An 18,710-nucleotide genomic window follows, 5' to 3' on the forward strand; every position below is an offset into this window, starting at 1 on the left:
TACACCACATTGCCGTGGGGCAGGGCGACCAATATGCCCCTGAGATGGGCACGACAGTCCCTGTCCCTGGCTGGAGTGGGGGGAGGGAACACTGAGGAAGGGGAACCCTGTAGTGCAGGAGCAGGGAGGAAGCAGTTCTTGGGTGCATTGAGAAGGGAGTATAAAAGGTGGGCACCATCTTAGTTCAGTGCAGAGAAGTCTGAGCAGAAGTGGCAGGGAGCAGGGGCTCTGCATGAGCTCTGCTCCGGAGGCGGGCCTAGTAACAGAGGCCCAGACCTGGAAGAGGGAGAAGGAAGGAAGAGGAGCGGAGAAGGCTCCAGGAACGAGGAACGAAGGGATCTCAGGGGTGCGGACGGGCGAGTCGCCACCGCACGCCAGAATCCACCTGCGTGGAGGGGTCAGGCCAAAGGGGGAGACCGCTCCCCGAAACTAGTGGAGGCAGGAAACGACCCTCAGCTAGAAACAGGAGGCTGTGACATTTTATGTGGCGCAGCCCCTCGCTACACCCGCTAGGAAGGCACCACATAGGGTCAGGGAAACTGGCGCCAAGTTTACCAAGAGGAGGCCCGAGGCAGCCGGACAGAAGGGTTGGTAAGAAAGGCCAGACAAAGGACACACAAAGGGGGTCCTGTGAAGCGCTCCAAAGTTATCTGGGAGTTGTCTGAGCCCCTCACCTGGTGAGCACAGTACGACGTGGGCAGCCGTTACCTGCAGACGTGGTCTGGATAATAAGAACTGTGAGTAAAGGCCCTGGACTGCATCACTGACTCCGTGTCATTACTGCTGCTGCCCTGCACCATCACCCCCATTCTCCGCATACACTGCCCTGAGGCTATACTCCTCCCGTGGGGAGTTATGCTACGCTCTGCTGCACCCACAACACCAGCCTCAGCGGTCTGCCCTGGAGCGGCGGTTCACTCTGACCGCAATCCACGGGTGGCGTAGTCGGACATTTAAACATCAAAACCACATAAGTAGTTCCGCCACTGGTTTGACCGCCCTGAGCCACCGAACCGGGTTGCCGCCACGGAGACTACAACCACCAGCATCCACCAAAAAGGGTCCGGCTCCGGGTGTCCCAAGGCCCAGGGGGCGCGTCAGAACATTTTCATCACCTTTCACAATCACCAATGGGACAAGGCAGGGATGTTCTCTGTCCCCTCTCTTATACATCCTAGTGACGGAGCACCTGCTCTCATCAATTCGCCATAACCCCAATATTAGGTGGATTGAGGTGGGAGGCACCGAGTACAAGTGCTCTCTATTTGCTGATGATGTCCTAGTATATATCACTCAATCACATATATCCATCCATGCTGTTATGGCTGAAATAGATCACTTTGTTACATGGTCAAATTTTAAAATCAATGCAGCGAAGTCTGAGGCCCTCGATGTCTCCCTCCCCAAATCCATATAGGATTCCATCCAGTCCAACTTTCCCTTTGCCTGGCCCTCACAGGGTATCAAATACTTAGGAATTCCTATTCATAGAGACCTCTCCCATCTATGTTATCTTAATTTTGGGCCCTTTATTGAACAAGTCCATACAGACCACGGTTGGCAAGTTAGAACTGTAAGATTCACTACGTGAACCACTGGTGTTTTGTGGAAAAGCACATGTACACTGTGTTCCAAATTATTATGCAAAAAGTGTTTAGGAGTGATAAGGGAAGAATTTGTTTGTTTGTCAGTTAAACTCATTGATGGTGATGTGTGTCAGGGCTCTTTATATCACTGTAAGCAATTGCAGGCACCAGTGCTAATTAGTTTGTCAGGTGTGTCCAATGAAAGGCAAGACTACTTAAGAAGGCTCTCTCACATTATTCAGCAGCCTACATTTTCTGCCAAAATGGGAAAGAAAAAGGATGTGTCGGCTGCTGAGAAGCAACAAATTGTGGAGTGTTTAGGTCAAGGCATGACTACAATCAACATTGTGCGATGATCAGGATGAAGTGTCTTGGCAATCAAGTATGTAGCTGATTCACAGTACACACGTGTGCGTGCTGATAAGGGCAAATTGAGGACTCTTTCCTACAGGCAATTACGTCAGGTTGAAAGAGCAGCGGCAAAAAAGCCTTGTCATAGCAGCAGACAAGTTTTTGAAGCTGCTTGTGCCTCCAACGTCCCCCGAACAACAAGATGCAGGGTCCTTCAGAGGTTTGCAGCTGTGCATACGCCATCCTGTCGACCTCCTCTATCCACTTCACACAAGCAGAAACGGCTCCAGTGGGCCAAACATTACAAGAAGACTGATTTCAAAACTGTTTTGTTCACGGATGAGTGCCGTGCAGCGCTCGATGGTCCAGATGGATGGAGTGGAGGATGGCTGGTTGATGGACACCCCACGCAAACACGGCTACAGCACCAGCAAGGAGGAGGTGGAGTAATGTTTTGGGCTGGAATCATGGGGAGAGAGATTGTCGGCCCCTTTAGGATCCCTGAAGGCGCTAAAGATGAACTCCGTAATGTATGTGGATTTTCTCAAACAGCACTTCCTGCCATGGTTCAAGAAGAAGAACCGTGTATTTCACAGCAAGATCATTTTTCTGCATGATAATGCACCATCTCATGCTGCACATAAAACATCTGCATCTCTGGCTGATATGGGCATAAAAGGGGACAAACTTATGGTGTGACCCCCATGCTCCCCTGACCTCTACCCCATTCAGAACCTTTGGAGCATCATTAAAAGGAGTGTCTATGATGGCGGGAGGCAGTTCACATCTAAGCAACAGCTCTGGGAGGGTATTCTGTCCTCATGCAAAACAATTGAAGCAGAAACCATCCAAAACCTGACAAATTCAATGGACGAGAGAGTTCAGAAGCTCCTTTCGAACAAGGGGTCCTATGTGAAAATGTAACATCACCTAGAATAAAGTTTTGAGTTGAAAACTGTTTGATTTCAGTTTCTAACAACCTGCTAATGCTTATAATTTCAAAAATGACCATTTTTTTGGTCTTTATTAAAATGAAAAGGTTGATCGAAAAGTTTGGGGGATCTAAGAGTGTGGCAACCCAGTAGTCATGATTACTTCGAATTCTGACAATATGAGGGTCATGCTGCAGGTAGTGCAGCAAGAAGGCACTTATGTGTCTTGCGCATCTCGGAGCCCCAAAATTATTTTCCGGGCTAGATGCAGCTAAAAATTATTTTTAATTTTAAATCTGGTGGAGCTTATTATAGATGGCCTAATAGGATCAGTGCTGCACACTGCTACAAAGCCCAAATTATTTTCCAGTCAAGATACAGATAAACATGATTAGTAATTTGAAAGCTTAAAACGGTTGGTAGGGTGATTTTAAACAATCATCAAGCTTTTACTCTCCCCAGGATGACACAGGGGTAGAAAAGTCGTTTCGGATCCATGATTTGTTCATCTTTATGAATGTGAGTCTGTCTACATTATCAGTGGAGAGCCGCGTGCGCTTATCTGTCAGCACACCACCAGCAGCGCTGAACACACGTTCAGACAGAACGCTGGCTGCGGGGCATGACAAGATCTCCAAGGCGTAAGTGGCTAGCTCCGGCCATTTATCCAGATTGGAAGCCCAAAAAGAGCAAGGGTCCAGTGACACAGTCGTGGCTTCAATGTTTACTTGGAGATACTCCTGTACCATCGTCTCTAGGCGTTGACTATGTGTCAGACTTCTTGTCTCCTGTGGCCTTGCAAAGGATGGGCTAAAAAAGTGGTGAAATGATTCCGCAAAATTGATGTTACCACCAGATACTGTGGTTCTGTTACGGTTTGAGTGCTGAACACTTGACGGTCCCACGGTTGGCAAATTGGAACTGTGAGATTCACTACGTGCACCACTGGTATTTTGTGGAAAAGCACATGTAAGATTCTGCAACAGTCTCTGCTGATACTCCTGCATGCGTGCATCCCTTTCTATGGCAGGAATAATTTCTGCAAATTTACTTTTGTACCGGGGATCTAACAGTGTGGCAACCCAGTAGTCAGGATTATTTCTAATTCTCACAATTCGAGGGTCATGTTGCAGGTAGTGCAGCAAGAAGGCACTCATGTGTGTTGCGCATCCAGGAGCACCAAGTCCCTGTTGTGTTGGTGGCGAGGTAACAATCATGCTTCCTTCCTCTGTCCTCTCCCCCCAACCTCGCACAACAGAAATGTGATCAAGGTCTCCCTCATCTGATGAGTCTTCCATCAGTTCGTCCTCCACTTCTTCCTGGGCTCCTGCACCTTCCTCACTAGTTTGGCTGCTACCATGCGCCCTGGTAAAACCATCTCCCCCACCCTCACATGCCTGCCGCCTTGGTGCTGCCAACCGTCTGGACCTTGCAGATGTTAGCCCTTCCGCATACAACTCCTCCTCCTCTACTTCCTCCACCTCCTCTTGTGCCACCACCTGACTCCGAATTCTGTTTAACATGTGCTCCAGCATGTAAATCACCGGAATAGTCATGCTGATAATGGCATCGTCAGCACTAAACATCTTCGTCGCCATTTCAAAACTGTGCAGAAGGGTGCATAGGTCCCTGATCTGAGACCACTCCTCCAGCGTGATTTGCCCCACCTCTGAATCTCGTTGGCCCAGGCTATACGTCAGAACATATTGCACCAGGGCTTGTCGGTGCTGCCACAGTCGCTGCAACATGTGCAGAGTTGAATTCCACCGGGTAGGCACATCGCATTTTAGCCGGTGAAGTGGCAGGCCCAACGACTTCAGTAGAGATGTAAGTCGCTGAGCTGCGGGATGCGAACGGCGGAAGTGAGCACACAGCGACCGTGCCCTCTGCAGAAGGCCATCTAGTCTGGGATAGTGGGCTAAAAATTGCTGGACAACCAGGTTCAACACGTGAGCCATACAAGGCACGTGTGTGACATTGCCCCGGCGAAGGGCCGCACCCAGGTTTGCAGCATTGTCGCACACGGCCTTCCCTGGTTTCAGGTCCAGTGGAGACAACCATTCATGAAATTGGTTCTCCAGAGCTGACCACAACTCCTCAGCTGTGTGACTCACATTTCCCAGACATTTCAATGTAAAAACCGCCTGATGACGTTGAGCCCTACTGCCAGCATAGTAAGGAGGTGTGCAGGATCCCTTCTGCGCAGTTAGAAAGCTTGTGGCATGACCAGACAGGCTTTGGGTGCAGGTGGAAGACCGAGAGGAGGTTGAGGAGGCAGAAGCAGTGGAGGAACTTTGACATAAAGAGGATTGACGCACAACTCGTGGGGACGGCAAGACTTGGACAGCAGCCCCTTGTCCTGCTGTCACCATAGTTACCCAGTGCCCAGTCAGCGACATGTAACGCCCCTGTCCATGCCTACTCGTCCAAGTGTCTGTGGTGAAATGCACCCTGTCACACACAGAGTTTCTCAAAGAAGCGGTGATGTTGTGTGCGACATGCTGGTGGAGCGCAGGCACACCTTTCTTTGAGAAGTAGTGCCGACTGGGCATCTGGTACTGGGACACTGCGACGGACATAAGGTCTCGAAAATCCTCTGTGTCCACCAGGCGGAAAGGCAGCATTTCTGTAGCCAAGAGCTTGCAGATGGTGAAATTCAACCTCTTAGCTTTCTCTCGGCTAGGAGGAAATGGTCTTTTACTTGTCCACATCTGAGGGACCGAGGGCTGGCTATTGTGCTTAGACGGGGTTGATAAGGGTGTCCCCGGCAAACTGCCGGTCTGTGAGGAAGATGCAGGCGGACATGTTAGGTTGCCTTGATCCAAAGGTGGTGCTATCGATGTCGGACAGCGCTCAACACCAGCTGCTGTTACCACCTCCAAAGAAAATGATGACCTGCCAATCACGCTGGCTGTTGCGGGTAAAGAGGTGGCAGGTCTGCGCCCCAAAACAGGTGTGACTGCTGTCCCCCCAGTCACAGAGGATGAAGAGGCCGCGGATGCACAAGATATGGCAGACGGTGGTTGGCCCGGCCGGCTAGGCCGCATTGTAGCACACTGAGCTTCCCACTGCAACTTATGCTTCATGTCCATGTGCCGGTTCATGCATGAAGTACTCAAACTATGTATTTTTTGGCCTCTACTTAGCTTTTGCTGACAAATGTTACAGATAACACGAGTTGGGTCATCTTTATCGATCTGAAAAAATGCCCAGGCTATGCAAGGCTTAGCACCCATGCGACCTGAAGAGCCACCACGACTTGTGGTGAGAGGCAGAGTTGTGTTTGAGGATGCAGTTGTTGACGTGCTTCCAGTACTACGTCTCTGTCCAGGAAGGCGCAACCTGACCTCGTCGTCACTAGCATCTTCCTCCACCTCCTCTGCTGACCTCATCTCTTGGCTGACTGTGGGTTGACAGTAAGTGGGATCTCCAACCTCATCATCATCACCCTGTGTGTTATCACACCCGTCGTCCTCAGAGCCAACCTGTTCCTGCCCTGACAAAAAACTAAAGTTGTCGCTCCAATCAGGTATTTGAGTCTTATCATCATCTTCCTCATTGTCTCCACCAACAGGAGTTACAGTTTGGGAATGAGGGTCTACATTATGGTCAGAACCTTCTGCGTCTGGTCCTGGATCCGACTCATAAAGATTCTGGGCATCAGTGCAGATCATTTCCTCGTCTGGATTCACAGAAGCGCTGGAGTCGACCTCTGATTCCCAGGCTATAGTATGAGTAAACAGCTCTGCAGACTCAACCATCTGTTCTACGTCATACTCAGACGGGCAGCTGGAGATTTGGGAGCTGTGAGGAAGCAAGTGCGATTTGGGTGACACCTTTGAGGACTGGAGTATTTGTGATGTTGAAGTTGATGTGGAGGAGAGCCCACTTAAAGGAGCACTTGATATCCGTTGAAGCACCTGCTGTTTTTGTGCCTCATCTGGAATTTGTAGCGATTGGCGTGGCCGTAAGAAAGGGATCTTATCACATTGTCCGCTAAAAGAAGTAGACATTTTAGTTTGGCTGGAAGATGGTCTTTCTTCTGCAGATGTTACTGTTGCTTTAACACCTACCCCACGGACACAACCTTTTTTCCCCTTCCCAACACGCCTATTCCCCTTTCCACCAGCAGCAGGCCTTTTTCCACTCATTTTGGTGGTTAACTAATTCACAACTCTGGAGTTGTTTGCACAAAAAAACAATGGATGGTAACCGAGCAGAGCTGAGTGGCCAAACTGTGGTATTAGGCCAAAACTATTGGCTGGGTTAGATGCAGAAAAAAATATATTCAGTTTGCAACCTGATGGAGGTCAGTATAGATGGACTAATACAACAAGTCCCACACACAGCTAGAAGCCCAAATATTTTTTCAGAGGTACTGTAGATGCAGATACAAATTATTTTTAATTTGCAACCTGATGGAGGTCAGTATAGATGGACTAATAGAGAAAGTCCCACACACAGCTAGAAGCCCAAATATTTTTTCAGAGCTAGATGCAGAAAAAAATTATATTCAGTTTGCAACCTGATGGAGGTCAGTATAGATGGATTAATAGAACAAGACCCACACACAGCTAGAAGCCCAATATTTTTTCAGAGGTAGATGCAGAAAAAAATATATTCAGTTTGCAACCTGATGGAGGTCAGTATAGATGGACTAATACAACAAGTCCCACACACAGCTAGAAGCCCAAATATTTTTTCAGAGGTACTGTAGATGCAGATAAAAATTATTTTTAATTTGCAACCTGATGGAGGTCAGTATAGATGGACTAATACAACAAGTCCCACACACAGCTAGAAGCCCAAATATTTTTTCAGAGGTACTGTAGATGCAGATACAAATTATTTTTAATTTGCAACCTGATGGAGGTCAGTATAGATGGACTAATACAACAAGTCCCACACACAGCTAGAAGCCCAAATATTTTTTCAGAGGTAGATGCAGAAAAAAATATATTCAGTTTGCAACCTGATGGAGGTCAGTATAGATGGACTAATACAACAAGTCCCACACACAGCTAGAAGCCCAAATATTTTTTCAGAGGTACTGTAGATGCAGATACAAATTATTTTTAATTTGCAACCTGATGGAGGTCAGTATAGATGGACTAATACAACAAGTCCCACACACAGCTAGAAGCCCAAATATTTTTTCAGAGGTACTGTAGATGCAGATAAAAATTATTTTTAATTTGCAACCTGATGGAGGTCAGTATAGATGGACTAATAGAGAAAGTCCGACACACTGCTAGAAGGCCAAATATTTTTTCAGAGCTAGATGCAGATAAAAATTATATTCAGTTTGCAACCTGATGGAGGTCAGTATAGATGGATTAATAGAACAAGACCCACACACAGCTAGAAGCCCAATATTTTTTCAGAGGTAGATGCAGAAAAAAATATATTCAGTTTGCAACCTGATGGAGGTCAGTATAGATGGACTAATACAACAAGTCCCACACACAGCTAGAAGCCCAAATATTTTTTCAGAGGTACTGTAGATGCAGATAAAAATTATTTTTAATTTGCAACCTGATGGAGGTCAGTATAGATGGACTAATACAACAAGTCCCACACACAGCTAGAAGCCCAAATATTTTTTCAGAGGTACTGTAGATGCAGATACAAATTATTTTTAATTTGCAACCTGATGGAGGTCAGTATAGATGGACTAATACAACAAGTCCCACACACAGCTAGAAGCCCAAATATTTTTTCAGAGGTAGATGCAGAAAAAAATATATTCAGTTTGCAACCTGATGGAGGTCAGTATAGATGGACTAATACAACAAGTCCCACACACAGCTAGAAGCCCAAATATTTTTTCAGAGGTACTGTAGATGCAGATACAAATTATTTTTAATTTGCAACCTGATGGAGGTCAGTATAGATGGACTAATACAACAAGTCCCACACACAGCTAGAAGCCCAAATATTTTTTCAGAGGTACTGTAGATGCAGATAAAAATTATTTTTAATTTGCAACCTGATGGAGGTCAGTATAGATGGACTAATAGAGAAAGTCCGACACACTGCTAGAAGGCCAAATATTTTTTCAGAGCTAGATGCAGATAAAAATTATATTCAGTTTGCAACCTGATGGAGGTCAGTATAGATGGATTAATAGAACAAGACCCACACACAGCTAGAAGCCCAATATTTTTTCAGAGGTAGATGCAGAAAAAAATATATTCAGTTTGCAACCTGATGGAGGTCAGTATAGATGGACTAATACAACAAGTCCCACACACAGCTAGAAGCCCAAATATTTTTTCAGAGGTACTGTAGATGCAGATAAAAATTATTTTTAATTTGCAACCTGATGGAGGTCAGTATAGATGGACTAATACAACAAGTCCCACACACAGCTAGAAGCCCAAATATTTTTTCAGAGGTACTGTAGATGCAGATACAAATTATTTTTAATTTGCAACCTGATGGAGGTCAGTATAGATGGACTAATAGAGAAAGTCCGACACACTGCTAGAAGGCCAAATATTTTTTCAGAGCTAGATGCAGAAAAAAATTATATTCAGTTTGCAACCTGATGGAGGTCAGTATAGATGGATTAATAGAACAAGACCCACACACAGCTAGAAGCCCAAATATTTTTTCAGAGGTAGATGCAGAAAAAAATATATTCAGTTTGCAACCTGATGGAGGTCAGTATAGATGGACTAATACAACAAGTCCCACACACAGCTAGAAGCCCAAATATTTTTTCAGAGCTAGATGCAGATAAAAATTAGTTTTAATTTGCAACCTGATGGAGGTCAGTATAGATGGCCTAATAGAATGATGCTATGCCCAAAAGATTTTACTTCACTAGGTGCAGTAAAAAAATTGGTATTCTATACACAGGTGGTATATCTTGCAACACAGATAGGCTACTCCACTGACTAACACACTCTGCAATAGGCCAAAAAGGATTAGCTTTGCTAGATTCAGCCAAATGCTGTGAAAAAAACTTGCACAGCACTGGCACAGACCTGCCTGGCAAAAACTGATAGGAACTGATGTAACCTAGTCCTGAAAAGGACTCCAATTACAATTAGTCTTTACTCCCACAACCTATCTATTTAAGAGCACAGACCTCCCTGATAAAAGTCGTAGGAAATGCTGTAACCTAGTCCTTAAAAGGACTGCAATCACAACTATTCCCTACTCCCAAGCTATCTGTAGATTTGTGCGAAAATTGGCTTGAAATTAACAAGGTATAGCGCACACAGCAACAGCGGTGCCGTCTAACACGCAGCTGCAGCAGTGAGAAAATGGTGGCGACGGGGAAAATGGCTTGGTCTTATAGGGCAAGGACATGTGACATACACTGCCAATGACACATGCCCTTGCTTGTGTGAAAAAAAGCACTTCGCTCCGTGTGTGCGCTGCTGATAGGCTGACAGATTGCACCTCCCCACTGCAAATGCGGGAAAGAGAAAAAAAAATGGAGATCTTCATTGTTCCTGCAGAGATCCATCCCCTGCCCCTCCCCCCACCCCGCTGTACACTCAAACTGCGTATTAACATTAATTTTCATCATTACTGAGAAAAAATCCAGTTATGATTTTGGTGCACGAACAGTTATCGAACATAACCTCGAACAGCCGAATTTTTCTCAAATCGTTCGTGTTCGCCGAACGGCTCGAACACCGCCCAAAACAGCTCGAATTTGAGATTGGCGAACAGTTCGAGTAGAACAACGCTCATCTCTAGTCTCTATGTGTACGACTGAAAGTGTAACAGCTAAAGATGATGCCAATGATGAACCTCTCAAAATGTATTTCTAATGCTAAATATGGCCAGAGGAAATTTAACTGCACATGTTCTCAGCATGTCGACATCTTATTTCTAGAGCCATTATAGCAAAGTCGGCATTATGTATTAGGATTACAATATACACCCAAGTTCAGGACAAACATCTTAGAAAATAGATGCATTGCCATTGAGGGAAAACATGTCACAAATATTTTATACCTTGTATATACAAGGGTGAGTCAAAAAAATTTTGAATTCCGGTTACATTAAAACTTCAGTTGGCTGCACCTGCTTTTCAGCGTTTTCTATACCAGTTTACTGTCTCCCCAGTCACTGCTGTGCTGTTTTGAACGTTGATATTTGCAAGAAAGGAGAGCATTGTGCAGTGATTTGTTTGGCTTCAATATTTATCAATGACTTTGTGTACAGTATGGAGAAAGTGTTTTTCATAAAGAAGTGTTTATGAATAGATAGAAAGGTTCAAGGAAGGTCGCACAAGTGTCAGCCATGAAGAAGGAGACAATCGCCCGTCTATGTCCACCACTGATGACAACATTTAGTATGCACATGAACTGATTATGTAATGCACACGCCTGGACTGACTGGCGTGTGCGTGTATATGTAGTGATTCCACTGGATCGTACCGGGTGGCTGCTGGCAAGCACGACTGGTATGCAAACAGGGAGGTACTGACAGGTACGGCCGGTATGCAGGCAGGTGGATGCTGGTAAGCACGACTGGTATGCAGGCAGGGAGGTACTGGCAGGTACGACAGGTTGCAGCACAGAGTGGATAGGTCCCAGTACAGACTGGGACTCAGGAACAGAACCGCAGATGCGATGGACAAACACAACAGAGTGAGGCCGCCCGGAGCTGCGAGCAAGAGCAGAGCAAGACGAGACCCCCTGGAGCGGTGAGCGAGAGTAGAGCAGGACGAGGCCGCCTGGAGCGGTGAGCAAGAGTGGAGCAGGACGAGACTGCCGGAGCAGTGAGCAAGAGTCAGAGCAGAGCGAGGCTGCCGGAGCAGTGAGCAAAGGGTCAGAGCAGAGCGAGACTGCCGGAGCAGTGAGCAAAGGGTCAGAGCAGAGCGAGACTGCCGGAGCAGTGAGCAAAGGGTCAGAGCAGAGCGAGACTGCCGGAGCAGTGAGCAAAGGGTCAGAGCAGAGCGAGACTGCCGGAGCAGTGAGCAAAGGGTCAGAGCAGAGCGTGACTGCTGGAGCAGTGAGCAAAGGGTCAGAGCAGAGTGAGACTGCCGGAGCAGTGAGCAAAGGATCAGAGCAGAGCGAGACTGCCGGAGCAGTGAGCAATGGGTCAGAGCAGAGCGAGACTGCCAGAGCAGTGAGCAAAGGGTCAGAGCAGAGCAAGACTGCCGGAGCAGTGAGCAAAGGGTCAGAGCAGAGCGAGACCACCTGGAGTGGTGAGCAAAGGCAGAGCAGGCAAGAGCCGCCGGAGCGGTGAACAAGGCAGAGCAGGCAGAAACCGCCAGAGTGGCGAGCAAGGCAGGGCAGAGGGGACAGGGCTCTGTTCACACGGAACAGACAGGAAGGGAAAGGCAGAATGGGATAACCACAGGGTACTTGCAGTGAAGTAGCGAGTGGACCACAAACTCACAAACGGAAGTACAGTGACAACGAGCAGGAGTTGGGTACGAGTTCAGACTCTGCAGAAAAAGGGAAGATATGGGCATAGAGAGAGACGGGAAACAGGCTGGAAGATAGTTAGGGCAGGAACAGACACTGGGAAAAGACACAGACAACAGATCTAGGTATGCAGCCCCTAGAGGGCAGAAGGAACAGGCTAAGAGCGTGTTCACACAGGCCTGGAAATACAGCCTCCAGGAAAGGCAGAAAGACAGTTGGCTAGAGTACACAGACAGGACACAGTTCAGACATGGGAACTGATACCGCAAGGCAGGAAACATAGACAGGACCTGGCACATCAGTGACTAGAAGCCAACTGACAGAACAAGCTGCTCAGGCAAGGATTCCAGGGAGGAGCTGGGTTAAATACCAGGTGACAGACAGCAATAGGCTGAGGAAGCATCAGGTGTGTGTCTGCAGTAGCTATAAGAAACAGGAAGTTCAGCGGGCGTCGCCCTAAGCAGACAGAGCAGAGCACAGCAGACCATATGGAAAGAAGCCAAAGTGATAGTCTGGACTGGAAATCAAGTGCGCGCTCTTGCACAGTGGGAGATGGACCACTATGCAAGGACGCCGCCAGGTATGTTACAGTACCCCCCCCCCTTACGCCCCCTCTTCTTCAGGCCTGCCAGAATCTTCCGCAGGGAATTAGAGGGCCAATCCTTCTCTTCAAGGATATTACTTCTACTGTCCACAGGAAGAGGCAAAACTGGTCTCATCTGAGTAGCTAGGATGCTACCTCCTATCCAGCCATCCTCAGCAACAGACGAAACGGGTGAAGTACCAGGAACAGCACACAAGGAAGTCTCTCTCCACTTATTATCAGGTAGCACCCCAGAGGGTTCAGGAGACAACTGGAAGTCCTCCGCCGGGTTGGAGGGGTGCAGAGACTCGGGGGTAACCTCTGCTTCGGGGTATCTCTTGTCAAGCTCACAGGATGAAATGGGCGAGGTATCAGGTACAAGGTGTAGAAAAGTCACTGTCCCTTTGTTATCTGGTGGTACCCCGGAGGATTCAGGAAACAACTGGAGGTCCTCCGCCGGGTTGGAAGAGTGCAGAGACTCGGGGGTAACCTCTGCTTCGGAGTACTCTAGGTCGGACTCACTGGACAAAGCGGGCGAGGTATTAGGTATCGAGTATAGGAAAGTCTCTGTCCATTCGCTACCAGGTAGCACCCCGTAGGGTTCAGGAGACAACTGGAGGTCCTCCGCCTGGTCGGAGGGGTGTAGAGACTCGGGGGTAACCTCTGCTTCGGAGTACACTAGGTCGGACTCACTAGATGAAGCGGGCGAGGTATCAGGTACAGAGTATAGGAAAGTCTCTGTCCATTCGCTACCAGGTAGCACCTCGAAGGGTTCAGGAGACAACTGGAGGTCCTCCACCTGGTCGGAGGGGTGTAGAGACTCGGGGGTAACCTCTGCTTCGGAGTACACTACGTTGGACTCACTGGACGAAGCGGGCGAGGTATCAGGTACGGGGTGTAGGGAAGTCTCTCTCCATTTGTCATCAAGTGGTATCCCGGAGGATTCAGGAGGCAACAGGGGGTCCTCCGCCAGGTTGTAGAGATGCACGGACTCGGAGGTAATCACTGCTTCGGAGTACTCTTGGACAGGCTCACTGGGTAAAGTGCGCGAAGTATCAGATACCGGGTGCAGGAAGTCCTACTGTGTGGATTCTGGGTGGGCAGCAGTCTCTTCGGGCAGGAGAACTGGTGCGCTACCCACGCACATTACCTGTCGGGGCTGCTCCGGGATACTGGGAAGTGAAGCTTCAGCAGGGACTTCAAGGTTGGGGTCAGGAGGTCTTTGGGAGGACAGACCCTGGTGTGACGGCTTGCCTCTATGCCTAGCATGTCTGGACTGCCTCTTGAGGTTGGGAGAAGTATTCCGAAGAGCGTAGTCATCCTGTGTGGATACTGGGTGGGCAGTAGTCTCTTCGGGCAGGAGGACTAGTGCGCTACCCACACACATTACCCATCGGGGCTGCTCCGTTATATTGGGAAGTGAAGCTTCAGCATGGGCTTCCGGGTTAGGATGATCGAAGACCATTAGAAATGCCAGGAAGGCCTGCAGGTCCAGGACGATAGGATCCTGTGCGTCCCATAGGGGGGTGATCCATTTCAAGGCATCACCCGCTAGGTAAGACATCATGAATCCCACCTTAACACGATCGGTGGGAAAATAAAGAGGGTAGAACTTGAAGTGTAGCATGCATTGCTCCACAAATGCACGACTCTGTCTTGGATCCCCATAGTAACGTGGCGGATCCGCAGGAACGGGTGCAGAAATCTCCATCTGGACTGATGCGTAATTCGCCTGGAACTCAGCTAGTAGCAAAAAAAAATACATTTCTTCTAGATGCACGTATTCGCTGGAAAACGTCTCAGAGAACGAAGGCCGTGGGGCTCAACGGGAACCATGGCCTGAGCATGCTGTAATGCACACGCCCGGACTGACTTGCGTGTGCGTGTATATGTAGTGATTCCACTGGACCGTACCGGAGAGTGAATGCCTGGAGGGGAGTAACTAAGTATCCACCCGATCCGACCAAGGTCGCACGACGGCATACGGCGCCAGTGCACCAAGGAGGAACCGAGCAGAGGGACCAGGGTCTACTCCAGGTCAGACCCCGGACACGGCTGTTGACCCACACTGGGGAATACAGGAACAGGCAGGTTAGGCTGGTACACAGTCGGGTGGCTGCTGGCAAGCACGACTGGTATGCAAACAGGGAGGTACTGACAGGTACGGCCGGTATGCAGGCAGGTGGAGGCTGGTAAGCACGACTGGTATTCAGGCAGGGAGGTACTGGCAGGTACGACAGGTTGGAGCACAGAGTGGATAGGTCCCAGTACAGACTGGGACTCAGGAACAGAACCGCAGATGCGGTGGACAAACAGAGCAGAGTGAGGCTGCCCGGAGCGGCGAGCAAGAGCAGAGCAAGACGAGACCACCTGGAGCGGTGAGCGAGAGTAGAGCAGGACGAGGCCGTCTGGAGCGGTGAGCATGAGTGGAGCAGGACGAGACTGCCGGAGCAGTGAGCAAGAGTCAGAGTGGAGCGAGACTGCCGGAGCAGTGAGCAAAGGGTCAGAGCAGAGCGAGACTGCCTGGAGCAGTGAGCAAAGGGTCAGAGCAGAGCGAGACTGCCGGAGCAGTGAGCAAAGGGTCAGAGCAGAGCGAGACTGCCAGAGCAGTGAGCAAAGGGTCAGAGCAGAGCAAGACTGCCTGGAGCGGTGAGCAAAGGCAGAGCAGGCAAGAGCCGCCGGAGCGGTGAACAAGGCAGAGCAGGCAGAAACCGCCGGAGCGGCGAGCAAGGCCGGGCAGAGGGGACAGGGCTCTGTTCACACGGAACAGACAGGAAGGGAAAGGCAGAACGGGATAACCACAGGGTACTTGCAGTGAAGTAGCGAGTGGACCATAAACTCACAAACGGAAGTACAGTGACAACGAGGAGGAGTTGGGTACGAGTTCAGACTCTGCAGAAAAAGGGAAGATATGGGCGTAGAGAGAGACGGGAAACAGGCTGGAAGATAGTTAGGGCAGGAACAGACACTGGGAAAAGACACAGACAACAGATCTAGGTATGCGGCCCCTAGAGGGCAGAAGGAACAGGCTAAGAGCGTGTTCACACAGGCCTGGAAATACAGCCTCCAGGAAAGGCAGAAAGAATGCTTAATTGAGAATGACATAACGAAGGGATTGCCCACACCTGTTTACTTCACAGCAAAACCTTCCAAATGCAAGCACCACACCTCAGATCAATGCCAGGCCTTTTATCTGCTTAATTGAGAATGACATAATGAAGGGATTGCCCACACCTGTCCATGAAATAGCCTTGGAGTCAATTGTCCAATTACTTTTGGTCCCTTTAAAAACAGGGTGGCACATGTTAAGGAGCTGAAACTCCTAAACCCTTCATCCAATTTTAATGTGGATACCCTCAGATGAAAGCTGAAAGCCTGAACTTCAATTGGATCTGAATTGTTTTGTTTAAAATTCATTGTGGTAATGTCTAGAACCAAAATTAGAAAAATGTTGTCTCTGTCCAAATATATATGGACCTAACAGTATACGTTTTCAGAAAATACTGCTATTTCTGACCTCCATTAAAAATTTGTTTGTGTGTCGGTGAAGCAATTGACACCAGTTTGCTGTTCAAAATAGTTACCTACAGGTCAAATATTTAAAACCGTGGTTTCTCCGTCACACGGATCACAAATACGTTTTCAGAAAATACTGCCATTTCTGACATCCATTAAAAATTAGTTTCAGTGTGTCGGTGAAGCAATTGACACCAGTTTGCTGTTCAAAATAGTTACCTACAGGCCAGGTATTTAAAACCGTGGTTTCACCGTCACAGGGATCACATATACGTTTTCAGAAAATACTGCCATTTCTGACCTCCATTAAAAATTTGTTTCAGTGTGTCGGTGAAGCAATTGACACCAGTTTGCTGTTCAAAATAGTTACCTACAGGCCAGGTATTTAAAACCGTGGTTTCTCTGTCACACGGATCACATATACGTTTTCAGAAAATACTGCCATTTCTGACGTCCATTAAAAATTTGTTTCAGTGTGTCGGTGAAGCAATTGCCACCAGTTTGCTGCTCAAAATAGTTACCTACAGGCCAGGTATTTAAAACCGTGGCTTCTCCATCACACGGATCACATATACGTTTTCAGAAAATACTGCCATTTCTGACCTCCGTTAAAAATTTGTTTCAGTGTGTCGGTGAAGCAATTGCCACCAGTTTGCTGCTCAAAATAGTTACCTACAGGCCAGGTATTTAAAACCGTGGCTTCTCCGTCACACGGATCACATATACGTTTTCAGAAAATACTGCCATTTCTGACCTCCATTAAAAATTTGTTTCAGTGTGTCGGTGAAGCAATTGACACCAGCTTGCTGTTCAAAATAGTTACCTACAGGCCAGGTATTTAAAACCGTGGCTTCTCTGTCACACGGATCACATATACGTTTTCAGAAAATACTGCCATTTTTGACCTCCATTAGAAATTTGTTTCAGTGTGTCGGTGAAGCAATTGCCACCAGTTTGCTGTTCAAAATAGTTACCTACAGGCCAGGTATTTAAAACCGTGGCTTCTCCGTCACACGGATCACATATACGTTTTCAGAAAATACTGCCATTTCTGACTTCCATTAAAAATTTGTTTCAGTGTGTCAGTGAAGCAAATGACACCCGTTTGCTGTTCAAAATAGTTACCTACAGGCCAGGTATTTAAAACTGGTTTGTCCGTCACATGGATCACATATAAATTCGCTTCAAATTCAGTCATTTGTAGTGAGCGTGGAAGATATTGTCCTCTGTTTAAAATGGGCAAGGCACGTGGCAAGGGACGGGGAACTGGATGTGATGGTAATGGTGCATGCAGAGGCCGAGGCCGTAGGCAAGATGAAATTGTGCCACAACAAACACCCACAACTTCTGGCTCGACCTTCCTGTCTCAATTAATAGGGGACCGCAGAACACCACCATTGAACACAGAGCAGTGTGAAAAGGTTATTGGTTGAATAGCAGATAATGCTTCCAGTCACTTAGCCACCACCACTACCACCTTGTCTTCCACACGGTCAACCTCCTTCCTCCCACCATGCCGAGTGCCCAGAGACAACTGATCCCCCACTTGGACACTCCAAAGAACTGTTCACTTTTCCATTTATAAATTCTGGCCTCTCAACCGGTCCACTTGAAGCGGGGCAAGAGGAGATCGCAAGTAGCGATGCCCAAATATTTGAGAAGCCATGGTCACAAGAAGGCGACGGTGAGAAAGTGTCACAAGATGTGGACGATGATGAGACACAATTGCCAGGAAGTCAGGAGGAGGACCAGAGTGCGGAAGTGGAGGACGAGGTGGTGGATGATATAGTAACTGACCCAACCTGACAGGAGGACATGCAGAGCGAGGAGAGCAGCACACAGAGGGAGGGAGGCAGAGCACTCCAACAGGCAAGAATAATCAGTGTTGTTGCCACAGAAAGAAGGTAGGCAACCGTTCCCCATAACACCAACACGAAGGAAGTTGCCAGTACAACTGTTAGGTCTTCCTGAGTCTGGTTGTTTTTTAAAGACTCTACCGATAACCCCAAAAAGGCCATTTGCACCACCTGCCTGGCCAGCATCAGCAGGAGTGGCAAAACGACCAGCCTGACCACCTTCAGCATGATCAGGCACATGGCAGCAAAGCACCCAACTTTGTGGGCCGAACCCCAGGGTCCAGGAACAGTGTCTGCGGGTGCATGCAAGCCAATCCCCTGTCCATGGTGTATGCGAAGATGCCTCCTGCCCTGCACCTGTCATTGCAAACTCTCAAGTAGCATAATCAGGAAACAAGTCCACGTCCTAGTCCCAGTGCAGCATTCTGTAACATACCTGGCGGCGTCCTTGCATAGTGGTCCATCTCCCACTGTGCAAGAGCGCGCAC

This window comes from Phyllobates terribilis, unplaced genomic scaffold, assembly GCF_046119375.1.
Source record: "Phyllobates terribilis strain yellow unplaced genomic scaffold, ASM4611937v1 Scaffold_11__3_contigs__length_659146591, whole genome shotgun sequence".
Lineage (NCBI taxonomy): Eukaryota > Metazoa > Chordata > Amphibia > Anura > Dendrobatidae > Phyllobates > Phyllobates terribilis.